Here is an 8,716-nt window from a genome sequence, read left to right on the forward strand (position 1 = left end):
TTTTGCTTTGTCTTCTTGTACTGACCTTTGAAACTTTCTGTTCAGCTCTTTTAATTCCTCATTTCTTCCATTTGCTTTAGCATCTCTATGATGCAGAATAAGATTCAGAGTCTCTTCTGACATTCATTTTAGTATTTTCCTTCTTTCTTGTCTTCTTAATGAACTCTTGCTTTCTTCCTGTATGATGTTCTTGATGTCATCCACAACACTCTGGTCTTCATTCTTTTGCATTGAATGCATCAACTCTGTTCTTGAGATATAATCTAAGTTCAGGTTGGATGTGTTCAAGGTTATATTTTGGTTTTCATGTAATTATTTTAATTTTCTTCAACTTCAGCCTAAATTTGCTTATGAGCTTTATTTTGGTTGATGATTTTCTATTTGGTTTGCTTTTCTACCATCTCTTTCCACAGATTGAGTGAATTTGATTTCTATGTATTCCACCTGGTAAGAGCCAGGTGTACTGTTGTCTTTTATGTTGTTTTAAAAAAGGTATTTCTGAGTAGGTCTTTCAACTCAAAAGAAGGCAGTTTCAGGCCTCTATCCTAACTCTTTTCAGCACAGAAGGGAATATTGAGGTAGTACAGAACTAGCAACTTCAGGAAGTTGAGGAAATAAAAGGAAAAGGATGGAGTCCCCAGAACCAGAAATTATGGAATAGTCTCCAGGGAACTAAGATCATTACCTCTGAGGGGAAGGACCAGTCCACCTTCTGTTGGTACTCTGAGGGATCCCAACAAACTAGGCTCATTGAGAGAGATGTGAAAAACTGGAAACTGGTGACAACACTAACAGGTTGTCACCTGTTAGAGCATTGCTGCAGTGATACTCACAGGATCAGGAGACAGATAGGTAGGAATGATCAGGTCCTCTCCCCACCCTGCCTTCCTGTATTCCTAACCAAAACAAAACTTGTTGCTGGTAAGCCAATACCCACTGTTGGGAATGCAGTGTGTGCCAGAGTAGACCTGAGCTCCATACAGCTTTAATGACTGATATTTCAGAAGCAAATGACTATGTATTACTTGTGAAATGCTTTTGGGTGAACTTGAATCTCCAGCTCTTCAGTTCGCATTTGAGCATATTAACCATTTGTGAAACTCAAGGTCTGTGGTTGATAGATCCTAAGAGGGAGCATCTGGTAATGCAGAAATGTGGTTTGAAGAGAGAGAGAGAGCTCCACACCACAGAGTTGAGGATAGAAGGATTGGAGCAAAGAAACAATAAATTAATAATAAGCTCACTCACTAAATACCACTAAATTCTGTCACTATATGCTGCACAAGAACTTTTTAAAGTGTTGAAGAGCAAAGATGTCAGCTTGAGGACTAGGGTGCACCTGACCCAAGCCATGGTATTTTCAAGAACCTCATATGCGTGCAAAAGCTGGACAGTGAATAAGGAAGACCATAGAAGAATTGGTGCATTTGAGTTATGGTGTTGGAGCACTTAAAAAAACATATCTCAAAAGAGATTGATTTAACACACACCTTATGTTCATCTTTCCATTAGCATGATAGATGGCAAATTTCAAAATGGGACTATAACCACAGGCATGCTGTTGTTGTTGTTAAGGGCCTTGAAGTTGTTTCTGACTCATAGTTACCCTCAATAGGGTTTACAGGAATCCTGGTGTGGTACTGTGGGCTAATACACTGGACTGCAAAGTTGGTTTGAACCACAAGGTCAATGGTTCAAGCTTACCAGCCACTCCTTGAAAACTCTATACAGGGTCTTTATGAGTTGGAACCAACTCAATGGCACTTAACAACAACAGGGTTTACATGGAGTACACTGATGAGTTTGCAACCTGGTTGGCAGTCCAATTCTTTTCCTACCACACCATGATTCCCACCACAGGCATTGTTGTTGTTGTTGTTAAGTGCTGTTGAGTAGGTTCTGACTCATAGCAACACAGTATAGGATTTTCAAGGAGCAGCTTGTGGGTTTGAACCACTGACCTTGGGGTTTAAACTGACCCTGTGGTCCAAAGCATTATCTTGCAGTGCCACAACAGATTCTAACCACAGGCATAGAGGTTACAAATTAACACATATTTTTAGAGCACATAATTCAATCCACAAGAATCTAATGTATAAACTCAAAAAATTCCCTAGATTCACAATCATTGCACATCCAATAAGTCCCAGCTTCCAGGTGTCAAGTGGCTGGGATCGATCCTTCCATCCCACTCAGTATCCTTAAGTGGAGGGGCGGAAAAAGCTGAGGAAAAACAGAGATCAAGCCATACCACCTACTTCAAGGCAGCAAATACTGTTTTCACGCAAATCTTTGAACTTCAGTAAAACAAATAGTATTTACACAAACAGCCTTCAAAAAATAAACTCTGTAATGAGAGCGAGAAGCAGAAGTCTAACCAGTTCACCCGCCAGACAGTTAAATCATTTTTTTATTGAATTCGAGTTTCATGGCCCATTAAAGGCCTGGAGGCAGAATTCTCAAGGATGCTTTTGGACTAATGAATGTTTTGCAAATTGTTTTTCTAACAGATCTGTTGTTCTTTTTCTGAGACTATAAGAATTCTTGGTTTATGTAATTTGGCCTGCATTTGAAAAACAGCACCAACAATATTAATTGAAACTAATTTATTTCCATTATTAAGTAATGTTGGTACATTATATCTTCATAATACATTTGACAGTGATGTGAATATACTGTCATCAATCAAAATACCACAATCGCTTACATTTGCCTTTTTACATTTATCAAGCATCTTTTGACAAGTGTTCTCTCTCCCTCCTCCAGAAAGAAATGCGCCTCCCTTCAGAGACTCAAAGGAAACAGAAAAGAGAACTCATCCCTATAAACATGTGTTAATCCTTTTCTCTTCTGTTTGTTTTTACTTTTGTGATTGTTATTTGCTTTGAGGTTTGTTCTGACTTATGGCAACCCCATGGACAGCAGAAAAAATGTTGCCCAATCTGGCAATTTTTGGTATGCTTAAATCCACCAATGGCAATACCAGGTATTTTTAGTGCATTCCAACCTAGAGGGTTTATCCTCCAACATTATATATCAGACAAAATTCAGTGATAATTTGTAGGGTTTTCATTGATTTATATTTGGAAGTAAACCACCAGCTTTTTCTTCCTAGTCCTTGTCTGAGGACTTCTCTGAAACGTGTCCCCCCTGGGAGACTCTGCTAGTATTTGAAATACCAGTGGTATCACTTTCAGCACCATGAAAACACAACATGACTAACTGACAGGTGATGTCAGCCCTGTTTCTGTACTCTTTGTTTTTGATTCTCTGTAACACTTGTTCTTAAACAATACGTGTAGAATATACATTTCCTGTTCTATTGTTTTGTTCTCATCACCACCTGCAATCTGTCCCATTCTACAGTGCCTTAATTATAGCTTTTGTATCCACATGGGTTCTGCTTCTCCCAGAACTGGGACTCTAAATAGTGGAATTATAGGTATATGGAAAAATTAATAGGGAGATATAGGGGTCTTGGTGTGGGTTGTAAGATAAGTACTGGACAACTAACCACAAAGTCAGTTGTTCAAATCCACTAGCCACTTCTCAGAAACCTGACACAGGGTTGTTATGAGTGAAAACCTGAGACGGGGTGGGGGGTGAAGGGAGTACAGAAATCAAGATTAAACATGAGCCATTTACTGAATGAAATTTTATGACCAAAGTCCTGAGGAATGTTGAAATCTGCACCCCCTCCTTGCTTGAGCAACTGTGAAGATGTGCAGGGCATGCCGAAAGTGCATAGCATCTGGGGCATACCTTTAAAGACGACCAACCATAAAAAATTCTTTTATTTCTACTTCCTTGTGAGATATTTTACAGGCCAGAAGGGTTTACCCAGTGTCCTGGGCATGACTTTAAGGAAAAGCCTTCTACAGGGGCAAAGAATGCCAGTCCCTGGGAGGGGTTTCAACCAGGGATGCAAAGAACCACAAATAGTCAACATCCCAGAGGTATTGTAGTGGTTACGAATTGGGCTGCGAACTGCAAGGTCAGCAGTTCAAAACTACCAGCTGTTCTGCAGGAGAAAGATGAGGCGTTCTGCTCCTGTAAAGATTTACAGCCTCAAAAACCCTGTACAGGGTTGCTATGAGACGGAACTGACTCCACATCACACAGCCACAACCACCATTCCTATCAGAGAGGCCTTTGTAGTAGAATCTATCTTGAAGAAATACTGTGCACTTACCAGTAAGCATTATTGTTGTTAAGTGTTGTCGAGTCCATTTTGACTCATAGTGATCCTGTGTACTGTTTCCAAGAAGCAGCTGGTGGGTTTAAACTGCCATACTGACCACAGTTTAGTACATTATCCTACAGCACCACACACCAGGACTCTGGTTAGCACGGTGGTGGTGGTGTGCTGTGGAGTCAGTCCTGATCCTGCATAGGATTTCTGAGGCTGTAAATCTTTATGGGAGCAGAAAGCCTCATCTTTCTCCCTGCGGAACGGCTGGTAGTTTCCAACTGCTGACCTTGAGGTTAGCAATCCTACTTGTAACCCCTATACTACCAGAGTTCCTGGCTCCTCCTACATGGGTCATTTCCCAGAAAACTCCATGTATCCCTATGAATAAACAAGATGCCTTTTGCCTACCCCCAATTTTTAAACCATTATTCAAACTCTTTGTTTGGAGACCTAAGGGTTAAGCTGTATGTTAAGACCTCCCAGTCTAGCTCTGAAGTCTCTTTCCTAAAATAAATTTTGCTCCTATGAAAACCCTGCCTCATCTGACTATTCTTAACCAGTAGAAGGGTGGAAATATGGCTAGCACTCCTGGCCACAAACTGACTCTATGGCAGGTTGCAACAATGGGAAGTTATATTTGGATGGAAAAATCTGTTACTTGCAAGGTAATTGCTGATAGCAATGGCAGGGACTTTGCAAGAGGAACAATGAGGCTGCACCTAATTCCTCATTTAAGACTCTGATCTCTTGGTGCAATTATCGGTCTCCAAAGGGGTCTGGAGTCATGGAAAGCCAGAAAAGATGATCCTTCTCACTTTTTACTCCCTCTCCATCGGACATGATACAATATACACAGAGAGACAAACAGGAGATTACCACTTCTGCCCCTTCCACTCCTACATCTGATTGACTCCAGGCCTCACATTTTTGTCTCAGAGAGATGCAACATTGACTGAGCCCCCACTGACATGTCTCTTTAGAAAAGGCCATCTATAAGTAAGAGTCAGGCCTGGAAATCCCTCAGACATTCCTACTAGAACAGTGACAAGACCCCAAATCCCTGCCTCCTCCTCCATTTCAGCAAGCAAGCTTGTTCTCTTTTAAGGTTAAGCTGTGCCTGCTATAAAAATGATTAGTTAATTGGGTGTAGGCAGTACAAAATGGCAGGGGACGTGAGCTCGGACAGCTGAAAGTGGTTTTCACAAATTATCTTCATTAATGTTGAGGATAAATTCCCAGGCCTGTATGCCTTCGGTGCCTCTGAGTTGTTTTAGAAATGAAGAACAGTATTAACTGGTTCGGCATAATCTCATACTGCTTCAGAGCCACACCACCCACTGCCACCATCTCACCTCACTTCAACCTGGGCAAATTCAGTGCACAGGGCAACAGAACTAATTACAGACACCTTCAAAGTGAGGGCTGCCACACCTCCTGGGTCCCAGAAACGAGGGCAGAGCCATGGCATAGCTAATGATGAGCCTATGACCCAGTCTTCTGGAAGCCTCCGGCATGGACATTGTGCTGCTGGTGAAAAGGAGAACACCTCAGCCCAGTGCCAACCATCCTTCACATCAGCTCTATTTCCAGCAGGGCATCAAGATAAGGTAATCATGGTGATTACTGATTAATTGGCCCTTGCAGTCAGCCAGTGGTGAACTGCTGGAGAAGCTAGAAGAAAATTATGCTTTCACTTAGGGCAAAATAGCCCTTTTCATCCAGGAGAATTAAAAATGAGAAATATTTCAAATTAGAAGGAATAAAAGAAGTGAGGAATGCAGGGGGTGGGTAATTGTTTTGCATCTGGTCTAAATGGAATCCTTGATGAAACCAATTCTAATTATGAATTATTATTTCAGTTATTATTGGAAAAATGGTTGTCAGTTGCTAAATTACCATATTTTCTCTTCAGTCACTCCACTACGAAAAAGGTATTTGAACCAACAATATTCTAGCTAATTTTGCCTTTGAATTTCCCACAAGTGTAGCTGCTAACCATGCACAGAAAGGACTACCACTGGGCACTGATTTTTGGTCTCTCTTCATGAAACACAGAGTATTTCTCTTGGTGCCCAGCAGAGAGCTGACTCAGTCCACAAATCAGCAGCATCACCTGAGGCATGGTTGGTATAGACCACACACTGTCTGAGGGGGTGGTACCAAAACGACAGTTAATAGAATTTTTGTGTAGTATTTCAGCAGAAATTTATTAACTTCTATAAAAATACCCTTGTAGTTAATTATAACAACAAAAACATTTTTGTAAGGCCAGCTTACATGTATTAATATAGCTACATGACTAAAATTCTATGCAAATTTACTTTTCGAACCTTCTGATGAACTAAATCGGGCACTAAACCCTGGTGTGGCACTATGGGTTAATGCACCAGACTGCAAAGCTGTTTGAACTGCAAGAATGGTGGTTCAAGCTAACCAGCTGCTCCTCGGAAACCCTACATAGGGTCGCTATGGGTCAGAACTGACTCGACGGCACTTAACAACAACAATGAACTAAATTGGAGTCCTGGTGTGGTGCGGTGGGTTAATGTGCTGGACTGCAAAGTTGGTTTGAAACACAATGTTGGTGGTTCAAACTCACCAGCAGCTCCTAGGAAACCCTATGCAGGATCACTATGGGTCAGAACCATCTTGATGGCACTTAACAGCAACAACAACACTACCACAGTATTATAGCTAAAATGTCAGAAACTGATAAAAATCAGTGATTATACAATCATTGACAGCAGTGAAAACAGTGAATGCTTGTAGTGGGTGCAGACAAAACCATGTGATACCACACACTTCTGTTATAAGATAAAAATGAGAGCTCCGATCTTGTGCATTGTTGTTATTGTTAAGTGTTGTCCAGTTGGTTCTGACCCTGTATAGTGTTTCTGAAGAGCAGCTGGTGAGCTTGAACTGCCAATCTTGAGGTTCAAACCAACTTTGCAGTCCTGCACATTAACCCTCAGCACCATACCACAACTTTGTAAACCTGTATCAATAACTTTTTTTTTTTTTTTTTGAGAGTGAAATAGTAATTAAATGAAAAGAATGAGAAAACTCAAAAAAGGCTTTTGCTCATTTACTAATAGTGTGGTAGCCAATGCTGAAATTCAGTGTAGATTTTTACATACAATTTTGTTGTTGTTGTTAAGTGCTCTTGGGTCTGTTAGGACTCATAGCGACCCTATGTAGGCTAGCGAGTTTCAACTGTCAACATTACCTTAGAAATCTGATACTTTTCCTCCAGCACCATACCTGTTAGTATTCATATAGTTGGACTCCTAGTGTGGTGTTGGAGAATAAGCACTGTACTACTAACTGCAAGTTCAGAAGTTCAAACCCACCAACCATTTCTATAGTGTTACTATGAGTCAGAACTGACTCAACAGCACTTAAAAACAACAGCAATTCATATATTTAAAAATATTTGTTGTTAGGTGCTGTTGAGTCAGTTTTGATTCATAGTGAGCCTAAGCACAACAGAACAAAACACTGCCTAGTCCTATGCCATCCTCACAATTGTTATGTATGAGGCCATTATTGCTGCCACTGTGCTAATTCATTTCATTGGGGGTCTTCCTCTTTTTTGCTGACCCTTTTTTGGTACTTTTCTTCCGGGATTGATCTCTCCTGACAACATGTACAAAGAACAAGAAAAGAAGTCTCATCATTCTCACTTCTAAGAAACAGTCTGATTGTACTTGGTGGAGACATGAAGGAGTCTCAGATTATTGTACTGTTAATTCTAATTAAACTTTTTTCTAGAAACAAAAGGGTTTCTTGCCAAATATTCAGTAAACAGAAATGAAAATGACATTGTGACTAATGTTTTCTCACTGAGATCGTACTATGTTATGAATGAAATGAATGTACAGCTTAAAGGAAAGAAAATACATATTTCTAGGTGTTATTGTTGTTGTTGGTAAGTGCTATCGAGTTGGTACTGATCCATAGCAGCCCTGCATAGGGTCTCCAAGGAGCAGCTGGTAAGCTTGAACCACTGACTTTATGGTTCAAACCAACTTTGCAGTGTTATCACATTACATACACAATGACATTGTGACTAATGTTTTCTCACTGAGATCGTATTACGTTATGAATGAAATGAATGTACAGCTTAAAGGAAAGAAAATACATATGTCTATGTGTTATTGTTGTTGTTGGTAAGTGCTATCGAGTTGGTACTGATCCATAGCAGCCATGCATAGGGTCTCCAAGGAGCAGCTGGTAAGCTTGAACCACTGACTTTATGGTTCAAACCAACTTTGCAGTGTTATCACATTACATATCAAGGAAAGAAAAAAGTTATTAATAGGTTTGTTGTTGTTGTTAAGTGCCATTGAGGCAATTTCAACCCATAGTGACCCTGTATAGGGTTTCCAAGCAGTAGTTGGTGAGCTTGAACTGCCAACCTTGCAGTTAAAACAGATTTGCAGTCTGGTGCATTAACCCACAGCACCACACCAGGACTCCTATGAATGGGTAGGTACAACAAACTGAGGTATAAGAATTTTTTTT

General features: G+C 40.4%; 1 pseudogene; it reads left to right on the top strand.

Moving 5' to 3' along the window:
- Nucleotides 1–5,704: 5,704 nt before the first annotated feature.
- Nucleotides 5,705–8,716, top strand: part of LOC102835017 — a 74,818-nt pseudogene continuing 71,806 nt past the window's right edge.

Source organism: Chrysochloris asiatica, unplaced genomic scaffold, assembly GCF_000296735.1.
Source record: "Chrysochloris asiatica unplaced genomic scaffold, ChrAsi1.0 scaffold00208, whole genome shotgun sequence".
In the NCBI taxonomy this organism is placed as follows: Eukaryota; Metazoa; Chordata; class Mammalia; order Afrosoricida; family Chrysochloridae; genus Chrysochloris; species Chrysochloris asiatica.